This window comes from Phyllobates terribilis, unplaced genomic scaffold (genome assembly GCF_046119375.1).
Source record: "Phyllobates terribilis strain yellow unplaced genomic scaffold, ASM4611937v1 Scaffold_124__1_contigs__length_5142088, whole genome shotgun sequence".
Lineage (NCBI taxonomy): Eukaryota > Metazoa > Chordata > Amphibia > Anura > Dendrobatidae > Phyllobates > Phyllobates terribilis.
In genome coordinates this window covers 3,745,003-3,766,861 of record NW_027362884.1, presented here as the reverse complement: position 1 = coordinate 3,766,861, position 21,859 = coordinate 3,745,003, and the positions used below count along the sequence as shown (strand labels likewise).

Below are 21,859 nucleotides of genomic sequence, written 5' to 3'. Positions count from 1 at the left end.
AATGCAATGCACAGTTGCTGAAGTTGAACCAAAATGAGCTTGTAATCTGGCTTCTGCAACTTTGAACATGAAAAATCCAATGAGGAGAAGAAAAGCAAAGCCAAAGAGTCCATCCCAAAATCCGACAAACAAGCAAAATGAACAAAAAACATTGAATTCAATTCTTTCTGATTTTAGAAACTGCATTAAAGAAGGGGTGCACCGGTCCTGGAGATACTGCAATACCAGGTCAATGCGTGGAGTGGACAGAGCAAGCTCTTTTTCCATCTCCCTGTTCTAAAAATCCATTTAATATATGGTCCCCAGATAGGGGACGTATCAGATATTAAACTGATAAGAACAGATTTTTTTTTTTTGATTGAATATATCTTTTATTAGCACAAAAAATAAGTTAACAGACAGTGTACAGTGCCGCAGCCCAGTACACACAGAATTCTACATCATATTTACATAGCATGAGGATACGACGCACTAACTAGACACATCACACCCCTATGCTACACAAAACACTCAATCTGAAAGAAAAAGCATGTCAATCAATACAGTACGACGAACCGTGATAAGGGATGGGGATTGGGAAAAAGGGGATGGGGAGGGGAAAATCACAGGCCCGAAGCTTTATTGAAAGACAAGACACATAAGGGGAGAGGGGGAGGAGGGGTTTAGTCCTCATCCTCGTCCTCCGGACCGTCCATGATGGAATAGTCTCTGAGCAGGCTGTGGATCAGCCTGCGGCAGTCCTGGATGGACATCCTCTCCCTCCTCAAGATGAGCCGGTTCCTGGCGACCCAAACGGCATCCTTGAAGCAGTTCATAAGGCGCCAAGCCTCCTGGATGGCTCCGACGGTATGAACCCCAGGGAAGAGTCCGTAAAGCACAGAATGGTGCGATAGGCTCGCCCTGGGGACAGAGTTCCTCAGGTCGTCCTCAAGTGCAGTCAATAGGCGCTGTGCAAATCCGCAGTCCCAAAAAGTGTGCAAAGATGTTTCCTCCACGAAGGGGCACCTTGGGCAGTACCGGGTCTTGCACAGGTTCCGGGCATGCATGAATGACCGGACGGGCAGTCCGCCCTGAATCGCCATCCACGACAAGTCCTTGTGCCCGTTGGTCAGCCTGTCAGACGACACATTTGTCCACACAGTCTCCAGCGTGTCCTGGTGAAGTCCTGTGATGTTCTCCACGTCATCCTTGGCTCTGATTAGCTTGTGGATAGTTTTGGGCTTCCACAAGTCGGGCTTGAGTCCCTCCAGTTGATGCTCCCCCACAAATCGAACGACGTCTCCGTAGAACCATGGCGTCGTCCAGTTGTAGGGGAAGGAGCTGTCCCACTTGTCCCAGCCGAGTCGCCTCCAAAGAGGAAGCAGGAAGAAGCGAGACATGGACCTGCCCGCGGAGCCATTCTTGACTTGCAAAGTCCGGCGGACACAATCACACACAAAAGAGGATCGCAGGAGGGTGGGGATATCTGGAACGCCCTTCCCACCCTTGCGAGGCTCCTTGTACATGACGGCCCGCCTGACTCTGTCCATCTTGGATCCCCAGACAAAGTGAAACACTGTCCTGGTAATGGCCCTGCACACAGTGACGTGTGGGGGCCAGGCCTGCGCCGTGTACTGCAAGACGGGCAGGACCTCATTACGCAGGACGAGTGCCTTACCCTCACAAGTGAGGTGTCTGAGGCTCCAGAGTCCGATCCGTTGCTTCACCTTGGCCAAGCGTTCTTGCCAGGACTTGAGGGCCGCTCCTTCCTTCCCGAACCAGACTCCCAGCACCTTGAGGAAATCCGGTTGAATGTTGAAGGGGAAGGGGGCGGAGGAGGCCGGCTGCCAATCCCCGAAGAGCATGGCTTCCGACTTCCTGCAGTTGACTTTGGCCCCTGAAGCCCGGCCGAACCTCTCACACGTCTGGACGAGGGCGTCGACTGAACCACGATCAGCGCAGAAGACGGTGACGTCGTCCATGTAGAGCGAGCACTTGAACTCGTGTCGTCCCGGACCCGGTGCGGTGATCCCTCTGATCTCTCCATTCTGCCGGATAGCCTCTGCGAAGAGTTCTATAACACAAACAAAAAGAAGAGGTGATAGAGGGCAGCCTTGTCTGACCCCAGAGAGGACAGGGAAGGGGTCAGTCTTCCAGCCGTTCACCAACACCGAGCTGTGGATATCAAAATACATCAGACGGACATACGAACAAAACATGTTACCCAAACCTAACCGGTGCAGAGCTCGGCCCATGAACTCGTGGGAAACCCGGTCGAAGGCCTTCTCCTGATCCAAGGAGACCAGGGCCGCGTGTGCGCGGCGGACCTTGATGTACTCGACCGTGTCCCGCACGAGAGCGAGGCTGTCTGCGATGCGACGTCCAGGGATGCCGCAGGTCTGGTCCAGGTGGATGATCCGTCCGATGACCGTCTTAAGTCGTGTCGCCATCGTCTTGGCCAGGATCTTGTAGTCCACGTTGAGCAGAGTGATGGGACGCCAATTCCTCAGGTCGCACCTCTCTCCCTTCCGCTTGTACAGGATCGTGACCATTCCTTCCCTCAAAGATGGAGGCATTCTACCCTCCACCACCATCTCCTCGTACAGGTCCAACAGGTCCGGACAGATGAGGTCTCCCAGCGCTACATAGAGCTCCGCTGGAAGACCATCACTGCCCGGGGTCCTGCCGGTCCTAAAGGATTTAGCGGCAGAGAGCAATTCGCCCACCATCAGAGGTTTGTCCAAGGCTGCCGTGCCTGCAGGATCAAGATGGTTAGTGATACCTGACAGGAACTTATCAGCAGCGTCGGGGTCGGTAGTCTTGTGGGAGTAGAGTTCGCTGTAGAAGTCGCTGACGACCCTCATCACGTCCTCCTTCCCACGTCGCATGTTTCCGCTCTCGTCTCGCAGCTCGTTCAGGGGCGTGTGACCGGCATGAAGTTTTCTGAAAAAGAATGAGTTACATTTCTCACCCTTCTCCAGATTCTCCACTTTGGAACGGAAGACGATTCGCTTGGACTCCTCCTCAAAGTGCCTTTTCAGGCTCTTCTTGGTCTCCTCCAGCTCCTCCCTCACGTCCCAGCCGCAGTGAAGAAGGTCCTGCAGCGACCGCAGCTCGCGCTGCAGCCCTCTGAAGTCCCTCCTCTTCTCACACGCCTGTTGTCGACCCTTGGCCTGAAAGAAACAGCGAAACTCAAGTTTAACATATTCCCACCAATCAGAGACTGTTTGGAAGCTACCCTTGTAGGACTGCCACATTGCGTAGGCTGCTCTCAGCTCCTCCACGACTTCATCCTGAGCCAGCAGAGCACAATTCAGCTTCCAGGAGCCGGGGCCGGACGGAAAACCGTCGCCGAGGACACCTTGTAAGTGAATGGCTCTGTGGTCGGAGAAGAAGCAGGAGACCATCGAGTGCCTACTCTGCCTGACTGCCCGAGAGGTGAACACAAAGTCAATCCTGGAGCGGAGTGAGCCATCGGGTCGGCTCCACGAATAGTTCGTGGAGCCTCTCCCCATGGAGCCCACCACGTCCTGAAGAGAGGCCTCGGTTACCATCTCGATGAGCAGCTTGGACGTGATGTCCAACTTGGCAGATGTGCCAGAACTACGACCATCCTCCTCGATGGGGCAGTTGAAATCCCCGGCCATCACTAAGGTCCTGGTGGTGGCAAGCTGAAGCCGCAGGGTCTGGAAAAGCTCCAAACGCTCATTCTTCAGTGGGGACGCATACACGTTGATGAACCTGACAGGTTCTCCCGCCCAGTTGCCATCTACAACAAGAGCCCTGCCGCAGATGAGCTCCTGGACGGACTCAAGCGTGAATGCGCCCCCCCTGATCAGAATTGCGACCCCCGCAGACTTGCAGTCACCCCCACCGGACCAGTAGGATGGACCGTGGGACCACTCCCTGGCCAGATGTTTGAAGGACCTAGAGGAGGGAAGGGAACATTCCTGCAACATATAAACATCACACAACTGGGAAGTAAGGAAGGCATAAATAGTCTGACGTCTGAACTTGTCCTTGATGCTCCTGACATTAATGGAAAATAAGTTAATATTAGCCATCATGTAGGGAAAAAAGAAAAAGTTAGCGCAGGCAATACACCTTAGTTACCACTCCGGTCGGGTGGTCCCTCGTCGGTGTTGACTGCTGGTGACGGGATCACCAGCAGGCCCTCTTCCTCCATCTGGTCAAGCAGCGCGGCCTCGATCTCGGCGACCACCAGTTCCTCCTCTTCTGGCTCAGCCACCAGGGTCTCAACCATGTGCTCCATCTCTTCTGGCTCAGGGAGGGTATCCTCCTTTTCGCCTACGAAATCCAGAATCTTCTTTTTGGAGGATTCAGTAGCAGGGCTGTCCTCCACCTTCCTCTTTCCCCGGGTTGGAACTGGGGAGACAAGAAGGGGAAAATCCTCCTCGGAATAGATAGCGGCGGGTGGAGGAAAGGTTAATTCCACCGCTACCATGGTCTGGGGAGGGAGAGTGGCTGCCGGGGCAGGGGAAAGGACACCTGCTGAGGAGTAGGGGAAGGAGGAAGAGGAAGTGGAATCCTCAGCAGGGGTGGCCGGGGTGGGGGGGAATTGGACGGGGGTGGCAGGGGGAGGGATCGAGAGAGGGGTGACAGAACTCTTACCCTCCTTTGACTTTTTCTTCTGCTTCGGAGCTGCTGGGACCGTCGCTGGGGCTTTGGCCACTGACTCCTTGACCGCTTTGGCCTTGGTCGTCTCGGCCTTGGCCGCTGGGGCCTTGGTCGTCGCGTCCTTGACCTTCACAGGCCTGGTCGTCGGGGCCTTGTCCTCCGTAGCTGGGGTCGTCGCAACCACCGATGCCCAGGATCTCTCACGCTTGGGGCAATCCTTGTACAGATGAGCTGCCAGCCCACACAGGTTGCAGGATGTCTTCTTCGGGCAGTCCTTCGAGCTGTGTCCCGTCACTCGACAAATCCTGCAGGCATCCTCCTTGCAGTCCTTCATCTCGTGGCCGTTCTTGCCGCATCTCCTGCAGTTCCGCGGCATGTCCGGGTAATAGATGAGGCCGTAGGAGTTGCCCAGGGAGAATGTCGGGGGAAGGTGCCGAAGTCCGTCTGAGTACGCCAGGTCCCTGTGAAGTCTAACGGTCACCGACCACTTACCTGTCCAGAAGCCGAGTCCATTCAGGATGTGAGAGGGTTCCTTCACAACCAAACAGAAGCGTCTCAGGAAGGTACAGATGTCTTGGCCTGGGGTGTGCGGGTTGCGCATGGAGACCGTGATCCTCCTTTCGTCCCTCTGGATAGGGCAGCTACCTGTAAAGGCAGAGAAAGAATTATCCGGTCCTTTTGCGCTTACCATTTCCCAGAACCTCCTGCAGGTGTTCACAGTGGCGAAGGTGACGAAGAAGATCCCCGTCAAGAAGGTCTGGATGCTGAGGGTGTCCGACCTGGAGAAGCCTCGATCCAGCAGCATCTTCTGGCAGAACACGTCCGAGGACATGTCCGGCACCCTCCCATCCACTTCCTTCAGCTTCAGGGCCACCGTCTGCCGCATCCATGGCTCCAGGGCTGGAGCTTCGTGGCGGGGCTTCTGGGGTCCCTTCTGCTGGCCAGTTGTGGAGGCAGAGTCCTTGGGGTCAGAATCGGCTCCTGGCTGGGCCCTCCTGGCTGTCCCCTGCTCCAGGCTCTTCTTTTCGGCCTTCCTCGCAGCGCTTGCCATGGCTTTCCTCCTGCAGTTACTTCTTGGAGCTGGATCTGGAACTCTTCCCGGAATGGGTGGAGCTATGCAGATTCTTCTCCCGTCGTGTTCTGGACAAATTCCCCGAAAGGTCTTTGTCTCGATGATTTTCTTCCTCGAAGATTCCACAGGACAGCCCGATTCTTCTCCGAGTCTTCGTCTTCTTCTGGATTCTTTAGAGCTTCTTCCTCCCACCGATATCCGCCTTCCTTCTCCGATGTCAGCTGGGCTCCGAAGCTCTTCTCCTTCCGAGTTCGATCGCTCTCGTCAAGTGTAGATCGTAGCTCTTGTGTTCTTAAAACAACAGATACTACACTTGATCTTAGCCAAAAGGCCGAGAAGCGATAACCAGAATTGGTTTCAAACTACGGAGCCACCCAAGGATCCTGAAAAGTCCATTTGTGGAGATGAGCTCCTGGACTCCCGTTAAGAAGACATGTTGTCAACCTCTAGATCCCTTACATGCCTGCACTTTTCGGCTTGCTGCTGCTGCAATCCACGCGTTTTAGATCTGCATAACTCCACCTCTTTAAACACAGCACCTTCACCCCCTGCTGTTCCCACCCGCCTCAACACCGTTGGAAGGGAGGAGAACCAATTAAGGCGGGGGGTGGGGTGGAACGAGCAGCTGTCTACCCTTAGCAGGAGGGCTCCTGATTACATACCTCTCCTGCTGCTGCTGCTGCTGGCTGTCCAGCAGCAGACTGAAGGTGGCTGCTGCTGTGCACAGGTATATAAAGGCTCAGAGCCTATTATGACACGCGCAGCCAGCGTTCCATTGCCACATTCCATCTACTGCAGGCAGGATACCTGGCTGGCTGAATGTCGCTGAGAAGCTCACAGAGACCGCCATAAGCAACAGTTTAACAGAATGCCACAGACTAATCAACCAAACTTTTTGGGTTGGGTTCTCTTTTATAGTCTGCAGGCATTAAATGAAAGAAGTCAGTGTTCCAGCAGAGGGAGACAACGTTTCAGAAAAGGCATTGTAGCAAACCAAAAAAGAAATTTTAAGCGCAGCAGAGTAACCAGCGCACATACCTGTTAGCTCAGGTGAGTTTAAAAGGCTGCTGTTGATAACAAGGGCATTTGCTAAATAGATGGTGTGTGTGCAACAATATACTGAAAGGTCAATTATATTGTGCAGCTTATCTCACCACCTGTAGTTATTTAGGTGAAAGCTCCAAAATGCTTGCCTAATATGTCTGTTTATCCAAAAGGAAGTAAAAAGGGAGAGCTAGAAAGATAGCATTGCATCACATTACATGGCAATGCAATGCACAGTTGCTGAAGTTGAACCAAAATGAGCTTGTAATCTGGCTTCTGCAACTTTGAACATGAGAAATCCAATGAGGAGAAGAAAAGCAAAGCCAAAGAGTCCATCCCAAAATCCGACAAACAAGCAAAATGAACAAAAAACATTGAATTCAATTCTTTCTGATTTTAGAAACTGCATTAAAGAAGGGGTGCACCGGTCCTGGAGATACTGCAATACCAGGTCAATGCGTGGAGTGGACAGAGCAAGCTCTTTTTCCATCTCCCTGTTCTAAAAATCCATTTAATATATGGTCCCCAGATAGGGGACGTATCAGATATTAAACTGATAAGAACAGATACTACACTTGATCTTAGCCAAAAGGCCGAGAAGCGATAACCAGAATTGGTTTCAAACTACGGAGCCACCCAAGGATCCTGAAAAGTCCATTTGTGGAGATGAGCTCCTGGACTCCCGTTAAGAAGACATGTTGTCAACCTCTAGATCCCTTACATGCCTGCACTTTTCGGCTTGCTGCTGCTGCAATCCACGCGTTTTAGATCTGCATAACTCCACCTCTTTAAACACAGCACCTTCACCCCCTGCTGTTCCCACCCGCCTCAACACCGTTGGAAGGGAGGAGAACCAATTAAGGCGGGGGGTGGGGTGGAACGAGCAGCTGTCTACCCTTAGCAGGAGGGCTCCTGATTACATACCTCTCCTGCTGCTGCTGCTGCTGGCTGTCCAGCAGCAGACTGAAGGTGGCTGCTGCTGTGCACAGGTATATAAAGGCTCAGAGCCTATTATGACACGCGCAGCCAGCGTTCCATTGCCACATTCCATCTACTGCAGGCAGGATACCTGGCTGGCTGAATGTCGCTGAGAAGCTCACAGAGACCGCCATAAGCAACAGTTTAACAGAATGCCACAGACTAATCAACCAAACTTTTTGGGTTGGGTTCTCTTTTATAGTCTGCAGGCATTAAATGAAAGAAGTCAGTGTTCCAGCAGAGGGAGACAACGTTTCAGAAAAGGCATTGTAGCAAACCAAAAAAGAAATTTTAAGCGCAGCAGAGTAACCAGCGCACATACCTGTTAGCTCAGGTGAGTTTAAAAGGCTGCTGTTGATAACAAGGGCATTTGCTAAATAGATGGTGTGTGTGCAACAATATACTGAAAGGTCAATTATATTGTGCAGCTTATCTCACCACCTGTAGTTATTTAGGTGAAAGCTCCAAAATGCTTGCCTAATATGTCTGTTTATCCAAAAGGAAGTAAAAAGGGAGAGCTAGAAAGATAGCATTGCATCACATTACATGGCAATGCAATGCACAGTTGCTGAAGTTGAACCAAAATGAGCTTGTAATCTGGCTTCTGCAACTTTGAACATGAAAAATCCAATGAGGAGAAGAAAAGCAAAGCCAAAGAGTCCATCCCAAAATCCGACAAACAAGCAAAATGAACAAAAAACATTGAATTCAATTCTTTATGATTTTAGAAACTGCATTAAAGAAGGGGTGCACCGGTCCTGGAGATACTGCAATACCAGGTCAATGCGTGGAGTGGACAGAGCAAGCTCTTTTTCCATCTCCCTGTTCTAAAAATCCATTTAATATATGGTCCCCAGATAGGGGACGTATCAGATATTAAACTGATAAGAACAGATACTACACTTGATCTTAGCCAAAAGGCCGAGAAGCGATAACCAGAATTGGTTTCAAACTACGGAGCCACCCAAGGATCCTGAAAAGTCCATTTGTGGAGATGAGCTCCTGGACTCCCGTTAAGAAGACATGTTGTCAACCTCTAGATCCCTTACATGCCTGCACTTTTCGGCTTGCTGCTGCTGCAATCCACGCGTTTTAGATCTGCATAACTCCACCTCTTTAAACACAGCACCTTCACCCCCTGCTGTTCCCACCCGCCTCAACACCGTTGGAAGGGAGGAGAACCAATTAAGGCGGGGGGTGGGGTGGAACGAGCAGCTGTCTACCCTTAGCAGGAGGGCTCCTGATTACATACCTCTCCTGCTGCTGCTGCTGGCTGTCCAGCAGCAGACTGAAGGTGGCTGCTGCTGTGCACAGGTATATAAAGGCTCAGAGCCTATTATGACACGCGCAGCCAGCGTTCCATTGCCACATTCCATCTACTGCAGGCAGGATACCTGGCTGGCTGAATGTCGCTGAGAAGCTCACAGAGACCGCCATAAGCAACAGTTTAACAGAATGCCACAGACTAATCAACCAAACTTTTTGGGTTGGGTTCTCTTTTATAGTCTGCAGGCATTAAATGAAAGAAGTCAGTGTTCCAGCAGAGGGAGACAACGTTTCAGAAAAGGCATTGTAGCAAACCAAAAAAGAAATTTTAAGCGCAGCAGAGTAACCAGCGCACATACCTGTTAGCTCAGGTGAGTTTAAAAGGCTGCTGTTGATAACAAGGGCATTTGCTAAATAGATGGTGTGTGTGCAACAATATACTGAAAGGTCAATTATATTGTGCAGCTTATCTCACCACCTGTAGTTATTTAGGTGAAAGCTCCAAAATGCTTGCCTAATATGTCTGTTTATCCAAAAGGAAGTAAAAAGGGAGAGCTAGAAAGATAGCATTGCATCACATTACATGGCAATGCAATGCACAGTTGCTGAAGTTGAACCAAAATGAGCTTGTAATCTGGCTTCTGCAACTTTGAACATGAAAAATCCAATGAGGAGAAGAAAAGCAAAGCCAAAGAGTCCATCCCAAAATCCGACAAACAAGCAAAATGAACAAAAAACATTGAATTCAATTCTTTCTGATTTTAGAAACTGCATTAAAGAAGGGGTGCACCGGTCCTGGAGATACTGCAATACCAGGTCAATGCGTGGAGTGGACAGAGCAAGCTCTTTTTCCATCTCCCTGTTCTAAAAATCCATTTAATATATGGTCCCCAGATAGGGGACGTATCAGATATTAAACTGATAAGAACAGATACTACACTTGATCTTAGCCAAAAGGCCGAGAAGCGATAACCAGAATTGGTTTCAAACTACGGAGCCACCCAAGGATCCTGAAAAGTCCATTTGTGGAGATGAGCTCCTGGACTCCCGTTAAGAAGACATGTTGTCAACCTCTAGATCCCTTACATGCCTGCACTTTTCGGCTTGCTGCTGCTGCAATCCACGCGTTTTAGATCTGCATAACTCCACCTCTTTAAACACAGCACCTTCACCCCCTGCTGTTCCCACCCGCCTCAACACCGTTGGAAGGGAGGAGAACCAATTAAGGCGGGGGGTGGGGTGGAACGAGCAGCTGTCTACCCTTAGCAGGAGGGCTCCTGATTACATACCTCTCCTGCTGCTGCTGCTGCTGGCTGTCCAGCAGCAGACTGAAGGTGGCTGCTGCTGTGCACAGGTATATAAAGGCTCAGAGCCTATTATGACACGCGCAGCCAGCGTTCCATTGCCACATTCCATCTACTGCAGGCAGGATACCTGGCTGGCTGAATGTCGCTGAGAAGCTCACAGAGACCGCCATAAGCAACAGTTTAACAGAATGCCACAGACTAATCAACCAAACTTTTTGGGTTGGGTTCTCTTTTATAGTCTGCAGGCATTAAATGAAAGAAGTCAGTGTTCCAGCAGAGGGAGACAACGTTTCAGAAAAGGCATTGTAGCAAACCAAAAAAGAAATTTTAAGCGCAGCAGAGTAACCAGCGCACATACCTGTTAGCTCAGGTGAGTTTAAAAGGCTGCTGTTGATAACAAGGGCATTTGCTAAATAGATGGTGTGTGTGCAACAATATACTGAAAGGTCAATTATATTGTGCAGCTTATCTCACCACCTGTAGTTATTTAGGTGAAAGCTCCAAAATGCTTGCCTAATATGTCTGTTTATCCAAAAGGAAGTAAAAAGGGAGAGCTAGAAAGATAGCATTGCATCACATTACATGGCAATGCAATGCACAGTTGCTGAAGTTGAACCAAAATGAGCTTGTAATCTGGCTTCTGCAACTTTGAACATGAAAAATCCAATGAGGAGAAGAAAAGCAAAGCCAAAGAGTCCATCCCAAAATCCGACAAACAAGCAAAATGAACAAAAAACATTGAATTCAATTCTTTCTGATTTTAGAAACTGCATTAAAGAAGGGGTGCACCGGTCCTGGAGATACTGCAATACCAGGTCAATGCGTGGAGTGGACAGAGCAAGCTCTTTTTCCATCTCCCTGTTCTAAAAATCCATTTAATATATGGTCCCCAGATAGGGGACGTATCAGATATTAAACTGATAAGAACAGATACTACACTTGATCTTAGCCAAAAGGCCGAGAAGCGATAACCAGAATTGGTTTCAAACTACGGAGCCACCCAAGGATCCTGAAAAGTCCATTTGTGGAGATGAGCTCCTGGACTCCCGTTAAGAAGACATGTTGTCAACCTCTAGATCCCTTACATGCCTGCACTTTTCGGCTTGCTGCTGCTGCAATCCACGCGTTTTAGATCTGCATAACTCCACCTCTTTAAACACAGCACCTTCACCCCCTGCTGTTCCCACCCGCCTCAACACCGTTGGAAGGGAGGAGAACCAATTAAGGCGGGGGGTGGGGTGGAACGAGCAGCTGTCTACCCTTAGCAGGAGGGCTCCTGATTACATACCTCTCCTGCTGCTGCTGCTGCTGGCTGTCCAGCAGCAGACTGAAGGTGGCTGCTGCTGTGCACAGGTATATAAAGGCTCAGAGCCTATTATGACACGCGCAGCCAGCGTTCCATTGCCACATTCCATCTACTGCAGGCAGGATACCTGGCTGGCTGAATGTCGCTGAGAAGCTCACAGAGACCGCCATAAGCAACAGTTTAACAGAATGCCACAGACTAATCAACCAAACTTTTTGGGTTGGGTTCTCTTTTATAGTCTGCAGGCATTAAATGAAAGAAGTCAGTGTTCCAGCAGAGGGAGACAACGTTTCAGAAAAGGCATTGTAGCAAACCAAAAAAGAAATTTTAAGCGCAGCAGAGTAACCAGCGCACATACCTGTTAGCTCAGGTGAGTTTAAAAGGCTGCTGTTGATAACAAGGGCATTTGCTAAATAGATGGTGTGTGTGCAACAATATACTGAAAGGTCAATTATATTGTGCAGCTTATCTCACCACCTGTAGTTATTTAGGTGAAAGCTCCAAAATGCTTGCCTAATATGTCTGTTTATCCAAAAGGAAGTAAAAAGGGAGAGCTAGAAAGATAGCATTGCATCACATTACATGGCAATGCAATGCACAGTTGCTGAAGTTGAACCAAAATGAGCTTGTAATCTGGCTTCTGCAACTTTGAACATGAAAAATCCAATGAGGAGAAGAAAAGCAAAGCCAAAGAGTCCATCCCAAAATCCGACAAACAAGCAAAATGAACAAAAAACATTGAATTCAATTCTTTCTGATTTTAGAAACTGCATTAAAGAAGGGGTGCACCGGTCCTGGAGATACTGCAATACCAGGTCAATGCGTGGAGTGGACAGAGCAAGCTCTTTTTCCATCTCCCTGTTCTAAAAATCCATTTAATATATGGTCCCCAGATAGGGGACGTATCAGATATTAAACTGATAAGAACAGATACTACACTTGATCTTAGCCAAAAGGCCGAGAAGCGATAACCAGAATTGGTTTCAAACTACGGAGCCACCCAAGGATCCTGAAAAGTCCATTTGTGGAGATGAGCTCCTGGACTCCCGTTAAGAAGACATGTTGTCAACCTCTAGATCCCTTACATGCCTGCACTTTTCGGCTTGCTGCTGCTGCAATCCACGCGTTTTAGATCTGCATAACTCCACCTCTTTAAACACAGCACCTTCACCCCCTGCTGTTCCCACCCGCCTCAACACCGTTGGAAGGGAGGAGAACCAATTAAGGCGGGGGGTGGGGTGGAACGAGCAGCTGTCTACCCTTAGCAGGAGGGCTCCTGATTACATACCTCTCCTGCTGCTGCTGCTGCTGGCTGTCCAGCAGCAGACTGAAGGTGGCTGCTGCTGTGCACAGGTATATAAAGGCTCAGAGCCTATTATGACACGCGCAGCCAGCGTTCCATTGCCACATTCCATCTACTGCAGGCAGGATACCTGGCTGGCTGAATGTCGCTGAGAAGCTCACAGAGACCGCCATAAGCAACAGTTTAACAGAATGCCACAGACTAATCAACCAAACTTTTTGGGTTGGGTTCTCTTTTATAGTCTGCAGGCATTAAATGAAAGAAGTCAGTGTTCCAGCAGAGGGAGACAACGTTTCAGAAAAGGCATTGTAGTAAACCAAAAAAAAAATTTTACGCGCAGCAGAGAAACCAGCGCACATACCTGTTAGCTCAGGTGAGTTTAAAAGGCTGCTGTTGATAACAAGGGCATTTGCTAAATAGATGGTGTGTGTGCAACAATATACTGAAAGGTCAATTATATTGTGCAGCTTATCTCACCACCTGTAGTTATTTAGGTGAAAGCTCCAAAATGCTTGCCTAATATGTCTGTTTATCCAAAAGGAAGTAAAAAGGGAGAGCTAGAAAGATAGCATTGCATCACATTACATGGCAATGCAATGCACAGTTGCTGAAGTTGAACCAAAATGAGCTTGTAATCTGGCTTCTGCAACTTTGAACATGAAAAATCCAATGAGGAGAAGAAAAGCAAAGCCAAAGAGTCCATCCCAAAATCCGACAAACAAGCAAAATGAACAAAAAACATTGAATTCAATTCTTTCTGATTTTAGAAACTGCATGAAAGAAGGGGTGCACCGGTCCTGGAGATACTGCAATAGCAGGTCAATGCGTGGAGTGGACAGAGCAAGCTCTTTTTCCATCTCCCTGTTCTAAAAATCCATTTAATATATGGTCCCCAGATAGGGGACGTATCAGATATTAAACTGATAAGAACAGATGCTACACTTGATCTTAGCCAAAAGGCCGAGAAGCGATAACCAGAATTGGTTTCAAACTACGGAGCCACCCAAGGATCCTGAAAAGTCCATTTGTGGAGATGAGCTCCTGGACTCCCGTTAAGAAGACATGTTGTCAACCTCTAGATCCCTTACATGCCTGCACTTTTCGGCTTGCTGCTGCTGCAATCCACGCGTTTTAGATCTGCATAACTCCACCTCTTTAAACACAGCACCTTCACCCCCTGCTGTTCCCACCCGCCTCAACACCGTTGGAAGGGAGGAGAACCAATTAAGGCGGGGGGTGGGGTGGAACGAGCAGCTGTCTACCCTTAGCAGGAGGGCTCCTGATTACATACCTCTCCTGCTGCTGCTGCTGCTGCTGGCTGTCCAGCAGCAGACTGAAGGTGGCTGCTGCTGTGCACAGGTATATAAAGGCTCAGAGCCTATTATGACACGCGCAGCCAGCGTTCCATTGCCACATTCCATCTACTGCAGGCAGGATACCTGGCTGGCTGAATGTCGCTGAGAAGCTCACAGAGACCGCCATAAGCAACAGTTTAACAGAATGCCACAGACTAATCAACCAAACTTTTTGGGTTGGGTTCTCTTTTATAGTCTGCAGGCATTAAATGAAAGAAGTCAGTGTTCCAGCAGAGGGAGACAACGTTTCAGAAAAGGCATTGTAGCAAACCAAAAAAGAAATTTTAAGCGCAGCAGAGTAACCAGCGCACATACCTGTTAGCTCAGGTGAGTTTAAAAGGCTGCTGTTGACAACAAGGGCATTTGCTAAATAGATGGTGTGTGTGCAACAATATACTGAAAGGTCAATTATATTGTGCAGCTTATCTCACCACCTGTAGTTATTTAGGTGAAAGCTCCAAAATGCTTGCCTAATATGTCTGTTTATCCAAAAGGAAGTAAAAAGGGAGAGCTAGAAAGATAGCATTGCATCACATTACATGGCAATGCAATGCACAGTTGCTGAAGTTGAACCAAAATGAGCTTGTAATCTGGCTTCTGCAACTTTGAACATGAAAAATCCAATGAGGAGAAGAAAAGCAAAGCCAAAGAGTCCATCCCAAAATCCGACAAACAAGCAAAATGAACAAAAAACATTGAATTCAATTCTTTCTGATTTTAGAAACTGCATTAAAGAAGGGGTGCACCGGTCCTGGAGATACTGCAATACCAGGTCAATGCGTGGAGTGGACAGAGCAAGCTCTTTTTCCATCTCCCTGTTCTAAAAATCCATTGAATATATGGTCCCCAGATAGGGGACGTATCAGATATTAAACTGATAAGAACAGATACTACACTTGATCTTAGCCAAAAGGCCGAGAAGCGATAACCAGAATTGGTTTCAAACTACGGAGCCACCCAAGGATCCTGAAAAGTCCATTTGTGGAGATGAGCTCCTGGACTCCCGTTAAGAAGACATGTTGTCAACCTCTAGATCCCTTACATGCCTGCACTTTTCGGCTTGCTGCTGCTGCAATCCACGCGTTTTAGATCTGCATAACTCCACCTCTTTAAACACAGCACCTTCACCCCCTGCTGTTCCCACCCGCCTCAACACCGTTGGAAGGGAGGAGAACCAATTAAGGCGGGGGGTGGGGTGGAACGAGCAGCTGTCTACCCTTAGCAGGAGGGCTCCTGATTACATACCTCTCCTGCTGCTGCTGCTGCTGGCTGTCCAGCAGCAGACTGAAGGTGGCTGCTGCTGTGCACAGGTATATAAAGGCTCAGAGCCTATTATGACACGCGCAGCCAGCGTTCCATTGCCACATTCCATCTACTGCAGGCAGGATACCTGGCTGGCTGAATGTCGCTGAGAAGCTCACAGAGACCGCCATAAGCAACAGTTTAACATAATGCCACAGACTAATCAACCAAACTTTTTGGGTTGGGTTCTCTTTTATAGTCTGCAGGCATTAAATGAAAGAAGTCAGTGTTCCAGCAGAGGGAGACAACGTTTCAGAAAAGGCATTGTAGCAAACCAAAAAAGAAATTTTAAGCGCAGCAGAGTAACCAGCGCACATACCTGTTAGCTCAGGTGAGTTTAAAAGGCTGCTGTTGATAACAAGGGCATTTGCTAAATAGATGGTGTGTGTGCAACAATATACTGAAAGGTCAATTATATTGTGCAGCTTATCTCACCACCTGTAGTTATTTAGGTGAAAGCTCCAAAATGCTTGCCTAATATGTCTGTTTATCCAAAAGGAAGTAAAAAGGGAGAGCTAGAAAGATAGCATTGCATCACATTACATGGCAATGCAATGCACAGTTGCTGAAGTTGAACCAAAATGAGCTTGTAATCTGGCTTCTGCAACTTTGAACATGAAAAATCCAATGAGGAGAAGAAAAGCAAAGCCAAAGAGTCCATCCCAAAATCCGACAAACAAGCAAAATGAACAAAAAACATTGAATTCAATTCTTTCTGATTTTAGAAACTGCATTAAAGAAGGGGTGCACCGGTCCTGGAGATACTGCAATACCAGGTCAATGCGTGGAGTGGACAGAGCAAGCTCTTTTTCCATCTCCCTGTTCTAAAAATCCATTTAATATATGGTCCCCAGATAGGGGACGTATCAGATATTAAACTGATAAGAACAGATACTACACTTGATCTTAGCCAAAAGGCCGAGAAGCGATAACCAGAATTGGTTTCAAACTACGGAGCCACCCAAGGATCCTGAAAAGTCCATTTGTGGAGATGAGCTCCTGGACTCCCGTTAAGAAGACATGTTGTCAACCTCTAGATCCCTTACATGCCTGCACTTTTCGGCTTGCTGCTGCTGCAATCCACGCGTTTTAGATCTGCATAACTCCACCTCTTTAAACACAGCACCTTCACCCCCTGCTGTTCCCACCCGCCTCAACACCGTTGGAAGGGAGGAGAACCAATTAAGGCGGGGGGTGGGGTGGAACGAGCAGCTGTCTACCCTTAGCAGGAGGGCTCCTGATTACATACCTCTCCTGCTGCTGCTGCTGCTGGCTGTCCAGCAGCAGACTGAAGGTGGCTGCTGCTGTGCACAGGTATATAAAGGCTCATAGCCTATTATGACACGCGCAGCCAGCGTTCCATTGCCACATTCCATCTACTGCAGGCAGGATACCTGGCTGGCTGAATGTCGCTGAGAAGCTCACAGAGACCGCCATAAGCAACAGTTTAACAGAATGCCACAGACTAATCAACCAAACTTTTTGGGTTGGGTTCTCTTTTATAGTCTGCAGGCATTAAATGAAAGAAGTCAGTGTTCCAGCAGAGGGAGACAACGTTTCAGAAAAGGCATTGTAGCAAACCAAAAAAGAAATTTTAAGCGCAGCAGAGTAACCAGCGCACATACCTGTTAGCTCAGGTGAGTTTAAAAGGCTGCTGTTGACAACAAGGGCATTTGCTAAATAGATGGTGTGTGTGCAACAATATACTGAAAGGTCAATTATATTGTGCAGCTTATCTCACCACCTGTAGTTATTTAGGTGAAAGCTCCAAAATGCTTGCCTAATATGTCTGTTTATCCAAAAGGAAGTAAAAAGGGAGAGCTAGAAAGATAGCATTGCATCACATTACATGGCAATGCAATGCACAGTTGCTGAAGTTGAACCAAAATGAGCTTGTAATCTGGCTTCTGCAACTTTGAACATGAAAAATCCAATGAGGAGAAGAAAAGCAAAGCCAAAGAGTCCATCCCAAAATCCGACAAACAAGCAAAATGAACAAAAAACATTGAATTCAATTCTTTCTGATTTTAGAAACTGCATTAAAGAAGGGGTGCACCGGTCCTGGAGATACTGCAATACCAGGTCAATGCGTGGAGTGGACAGAGCAAGCTCTTTTTCCATCTCCCTGTTCTAAAAATCCATTGAATATATGGTCCCCAGATAGGGGACGTATCAGATATTAAACTGATAAGAACAGATACTACACTTGATCTTAGCCAAAAGGCCGAGAAGCGATAACCAGAATTGGTTTCAAACTACGGAGCCACCCAAGGATCCTGAAAAGTCCATTTGTGGAGATGAGCTCCTGGACTCCCGTTAAGAAGACATGTTGTCAACCTCTAGATCCCTTACATGCCTGCACTTTTCGGCTTGCTGCTGCTGCAATCCACGCGTTTTAGATCTGCATAACTCCACCTCTTTAAACACAGCACCTTCACCCCCTGCTGTTCCCACCCGCCTCAACACCGTTGGAAGGGAGGAGAACCAATTAAGGCGGGGGGTGGGGTGGAACGAGCAGCTGTCTACCCTTAGCAGGAGGGCTCCTGATTACATACCTCTCCTGCTGCTGCTGCTGCTGGCTGTCCAGCAGCAGACTGAAGGTGGCTGCTGCTGTGCACAGGTATATAAAGGCTCAGAGCCTATTATGACACGCGCAGCCAGCGTTCCATTGCCACATTCCATCTACTGCAGGCAGGATACCTGGCTGGCTGAATGTCGCTGAGAAGCTCACAGAGACCGCCATAAGCAACAGTTTAACATAATGCCACAGACTAATCAACCAAACTTTTTGGGTTGGGTTCTCTTTTATAGTCTGCAGGCATTAAATGAAAGAAGTCAGTGTTCCAGCAGAGGGAGACAACGTTTCAGAAAAGGCATTGTAGCAAACCAAAAAAGAAATTTTAAGCGCAGCAGAGTAACCAGCGCACATACCTGTTAGCTCAGGTGAGTTTAAAAGGCTGCTGTTGATAACAAGGGCATTTGCTAAATAGATGGTGTGTGTGCAACAATATACTGAAAGGTCAATTATATTGTGCAGCTTATCTCACCACCTGTAGTTATTTAGGTGAAAGCTCCAAAATGCTTGCCTAATATGTCTGTTTATCCAAAAGGAAGTAAAAAGGGAGAGCTAGAAAGATAGCATTGCATCACATTACATGGCAATGCAATGCACAGTTGCTGAAGTTGAACCAAAATGAGCTTGTAATCTGGCTTCTGCAACTTTGAACATGAAAAATCCAATGAGGAGAAGAAAAGCAAAGCCAAAGAGTCCATCCCAAAATCCGACAAACAAGCAAAATGAACAAAAAACATTGAATTCAATTCTTTCTGATTTTAGAAACTGCATTAAAGAAGGGGTGCACCGGTCCTGGAGATACTGCAATACCAGGTCAATGCGTGGAGTGGACAGAGCAAGCTCTTTTTCCATCTCCCTGTTCTAAAAATCCATTTAATATATGGTCCCCAGATAGGGGACGTATCAGATATTAAACTGATAAGAACAGATACTACACTTGATCTTAGCCAAAAGGCCGAGAAGCGATAACCAGAATTGGTTTCAAACTACGGAGCCACCCAAGGATCCTGAAAAGTCCATTTGTGGAGATGAGCTCCTGGACTCCCGTTAAGAAGACATGTTGTCAACCTCTAGATCCCTTACATGCCTGCACTTTTCGGCTTGCTGCTGCTGCAATCCACGCGTTTTAGATCTGCATAACTCCACCTCTTTAAACACAGCACCTTCACCCCCTGCTGTTCCCACCCGCCTCAACACCGTTGGAAGGGAGGAGAACCAATTAAGGCGGGGGGTGGGGTGGAACGAGCAGCTGTCTACCCTTAGCAGGAGGGCTCCTGATTACATACCTCTCCTGCTGCTGCTGCTGCTGGCTGTCCAGCAGCAGACTGAAGGTGGCTGCTGCTGTGCACAGGTATATAAAGGCTCATAGCCTATTATGACACGCGCAGCCAGTGTTCCATTGCCACATTCCATCTACTGCAGGCAGGATACCTGGCTGGCTGAATGTCGCTGAGAAGCTCACAGAGACCGCCATAAGCAACAGTTTAACAGAATGCCACAGACTAATCAACCAAACTTTTTGGGTTGGGTTCTCTTTTATAGTCTGCAGGCATTAAATGAAAGAAGTCAGTGTTCCAGCAGAGGGAGACAACGTTTCAGAAAAGGCATTGTAGCAAACCAAAAAAGAAATTTTAAGTGCAGCAGAGTAACCAGCGCACATACCTGTTAGCTCAGGTGAGTTTAAAAGGCTGCTGTTGATAACAAGGGCATTTGCTAAATAGATGGTGTGTGTGCAACAATATACTGAAAGGTCAATTATATTGTGCAGCTTATCTCACCACCTGTAGTTATTTAGGTGAAAGCTCCAAAATGCTTGCCTAATATGTCTGTTTATCCAAAAGGAAGTAAAAAGGGAGAGCTAGAAAGATAGCATTGCATCACATTACATGGCAATGCAATGCACAGTTGCTGAAGTTGAACCAAAATGAGCTTGTAATCTGGCTTCTGCAACTTTGAACATGAAAAATCCAATGAGGAGAAGAAAAGCAAAGCCAAAGAGTCCATCCCAAAATCCGACAAACAAGCAAAATGAACAAAAAACATTGAATTCAATTCTTTCTGATTTTAGAAACTGCATTAAAGAAGGGGTGCACCGGTCCTGGAGATACTGCAATACCAGGTCAATGCGTGGAGTGGACAGAGCAAGCTCTTTTTCCATCTCCCTGTTCTAAAAATCCATTTAATATATGGTCCCCAGATAGGGGACGTATCAGATAATAAACTGATAAGAACAGATACTACACTTGATCTTAGCCAAAAGGCCGAGAAGCGATAACCAGAATTGGTTTCAAACTACGGAGCCACCCAAGGATCCTGAAAAGTCCATTTGTGGAGATGAGCTCCTGGACTCCCGTTAAGAAGACATGTTGTCAACCTCTAGATCCCTTACATGCCTGCACTTTTCGGCTTGCTGCTGCTGCAATCCACGCGTTTTAGATCTGCATAACTCCACCTCTTTAAACACAGCACCTTCACCCCCTGCTGTTCCCACCCGCCTCAACACCGTTGGAAGGGAGGAGAACCAATTAAGGCGGGGGGTGGGTTGGAACGAGCAGCTGTCTACCCTTAGCAGGAGGGCTCCTGATTACATACCTCTCCTGCTGCTGCTGCTGCTGCTGGCTGTCCAGCAGCAGACTGAAGGTGGCTGCTGCTGTGCACAGGTATATAAAGGCTCAGAGCCTATTATGACACGCGCAGCCAGCGTTCCATTGCCACATTCCATCTACTGCAGGCAGGATACCTGGCTGGCTGAATGTCGCTGAGAAGCTCACAGAGACCGCCATAAGCAACAGTTTAACAGAATGCCACAGACTAATCAACCAAACTTTTTGGGTTGGGTTCTCTTTTATAGTCTGCAGGCATTAAATGAAAGAAGTCAGTGTTCCAGCAGAGGGAGACAACGTTTCAGAAAAGGCATTGTAGCAAACCAAAAAAGAAATTTTAAGCGCAGCAGAGTAACCAGCGCACATACCTGTTAGCTCAGGTGAGTTTAAAAGGCTGCTGTTGATAACAAGGGCATTTGCTAAATAGATGGTGTGTGTGCAACAATATACTGAAAGGTCAATTATATTGTGCAGCTTATCTCACCACCTGTAGTTATTTAGGTGAAAGCTCCAAAATGCTTGCCTAATATGTCTGTTTATCCAAAAGGAAGTAAAAAGGGAGAGCTAGAAAGATAGCATTGCATCACATTACATGGCAATGCAATGCACAGTTGCTGAAGTTGAACCAAAATGAGCTTGTAATCTGGCTTCTGCAACTTTGAACATGAAAAATCCAATGAGGAGAAGAAAAGCAAAGCCAAAGAGTCCATCCCAAAATCCGACAAACAAGCAAAATGAACAAAAAACATTGAATTCAATTCTTTCTGATTTTAGAAACTGCATTAAAGAAGGGGTGCACCGGTCCTGGAGATACTGCAATACCAGGTCAATGCGTGGAGTGGACAGAGCAAGCTCTTTTTCCATCTCCCTGTTCTAAAAATCCATTTAATATATGGTCCCCAGATAGGGGACGTATCAGATATTAAACTGATAAGAACAGATACTACACTTGATCTTAGCCAAAAGGCCGAGAAGCGATAACCAGAATTGGTTTCAAACTACGGAGCCACCCAAGGATCCTGAAAAGTCCATTTGTGGAGATGAGCTCCTGGACTCCCGTTAAAAGACATGTTGTCAACCTCTAGATCCCTTACATGCCTGCACTTTTCGGCTTGCTGCTGCTGCAATCCA

At 47.8% G+C, this 21,859-nt stretch overlaps 13 non-coding genes and 1 pseudogene across 13 annotated transcripts; all 14 read right to left on the bottom strand.

Moving 5' to 3' along the window:
- Positions 1-191: 191 nt before the first annotated feature.
- On the bottom strand, positions 192-390 carry LOC141203202 (U2 spliceosomal RNA). The gene has a single exon (XR_012274335.1). It is a non-coding gene; the product is annotated as a U2 spliceosomal RNA (small nuclear RNA).
- Positions 391-5,958: 5,568 nt separating this feature from the next.
- LOC141203312 (U2 spliceosomal RNA) lies at positions 5,959-6,032 on the bottom strand (annotated as a pseudogene).
- A 1,115-nt stretch (positions 6,033-7,147) lies between these two features.
- LOC141203507 (U2 spliceosomal RNA) lies at positions 7,148-7,338 on the bottom strand. Its single transcript, XR_012274547.1, has one exon. It is a non-coding gene; the product is annotated as a U2 spliceosomal RNA (small nuclear RNA).
- Positions 7,339-8,453: 1,115 nt separating this feature from the next.
- On the bottom strand, positions 8,454-8,644 carry LOC141203506 (U2 spliceosomal RNA). Its single transcript, XR_012274546.1, has one exon. It is a non-coding gene; the product is annotated as a U2 spliceosomal RNA (small nuclear RNA).
- Positions 8,645-9,756: 1,112 nt separating this feature from the next.
- Positions 9,757-9,947, bottom strand: LOC141203505 (U2 spliceosomal RNA). Its single transcript, XR_012274545.1, has one exon. It is a non-coding gene; the product is annotated as a U2 spliceosomal RNA (small nuclear RNA).
- A 1,115-nt stretch (positions 9,948-11,062) lies between these two features.
- Positions 11,063-11,253, bottom strand: LOC141203504 (U2 spliceosomal RNA). The gene has a single exon (XR_012274544.1). It is a non-coding gene; the product is annotated as a U2 spliceosomal RNA (small nuclear RNA).
- A 1,115-nt stretch (positions 11,254-12,368) lies between these two features.
- On the bottom strand, positions 12,369-12,559 carry LOC141203503 (U2 spliceosomal RNA). The gene has a single exon (XR_012274543.1). It is a non-coding gene; the product is annotated as a U2 spliceosomal RNA (small nuclear RNA).
- A 1,115-nt stretch (positions 12,560-13,674) lies between these two features.
- Positions 13,675-13,865, bottom strand: LOC141203163 (U2 spliceosomal RNA). The gene has a single exon (XR_012274300.1). It is a non-coding gene; the product is annotated as a U2 spliceosomal RNA (small nuclear RNA).
- A 1,118-nt stretch (positions 13,866-14,983) lies between these two features.
- On the bottom strand, positions 14,984-15,174 carry LOC141203831 (U2 spliceosomal RNA). Its single transcript, XR_012274855.1, has one exon. It is a non-coding gene; the product is annotated as a U2 spliceosomal RNA (small nuclear RNA).
- Positions 15,175-16,289: 1,115 nt separating this feature from the next.
- On the bottom strand, positions 16,290-16,480 carry LOC141203500 (U2 spliceosomal RNA). The gene has a single exon (XR_012274541.1). It is a non-coding gene; the product is annotated as a U2 spliceosomal RNA (small nuclear RNA).
- A 1,115-nt stretch (positions 16,481-17,595) lies between these two features.
- Positions 17,596-17,786, bottom strand: LOC141203829 (U2 spliceosomal RNA). Its single transcript, XR_012274853.1, has one exon. It is a non-coding gene; the product is annotated as a U2 spliceosomal RNA (small nuclear RNA).
- Positions 17,787-18,901: 1,115 nt separating this feature from the next.
- Positions 18,902-19,092, bottom strand: LOC141203499 (U2 spliceosomal RNA). Its single transcript, XR_012274540.1, has one exon. It is a non-coding gene; the product is annotated as a U2 spliceosomal RNA (small nuclear RNA).
- Positions 19,093-20,207: 1,115 nt separating this feature from the next.
- Positions 20,208-20,398, bottom strand: LOC141203856 (U2 spliceosomal RNA). Its single transcript, XR_012274879.1, has one exon. It is a non-coding gene; the product is annotated as a U2 spliceosomal RNA (small nuclear RNA).
- Positions 20,399-21,516: 1,118 nt separating this feature from the next.
- On the bottom strand, positions 21,517-21,707 carry LOC141203498 (U2 spliceosomal RNA). Its single transcript, XR_012274539.1, has one exon. It is a non-coding gene; the product is annotated as a U2 spliceosomal RNA (small nuclear RNA).
- Between the last annotated feature and the right edge of the window lie 152 nt (positions 21,708-21,859).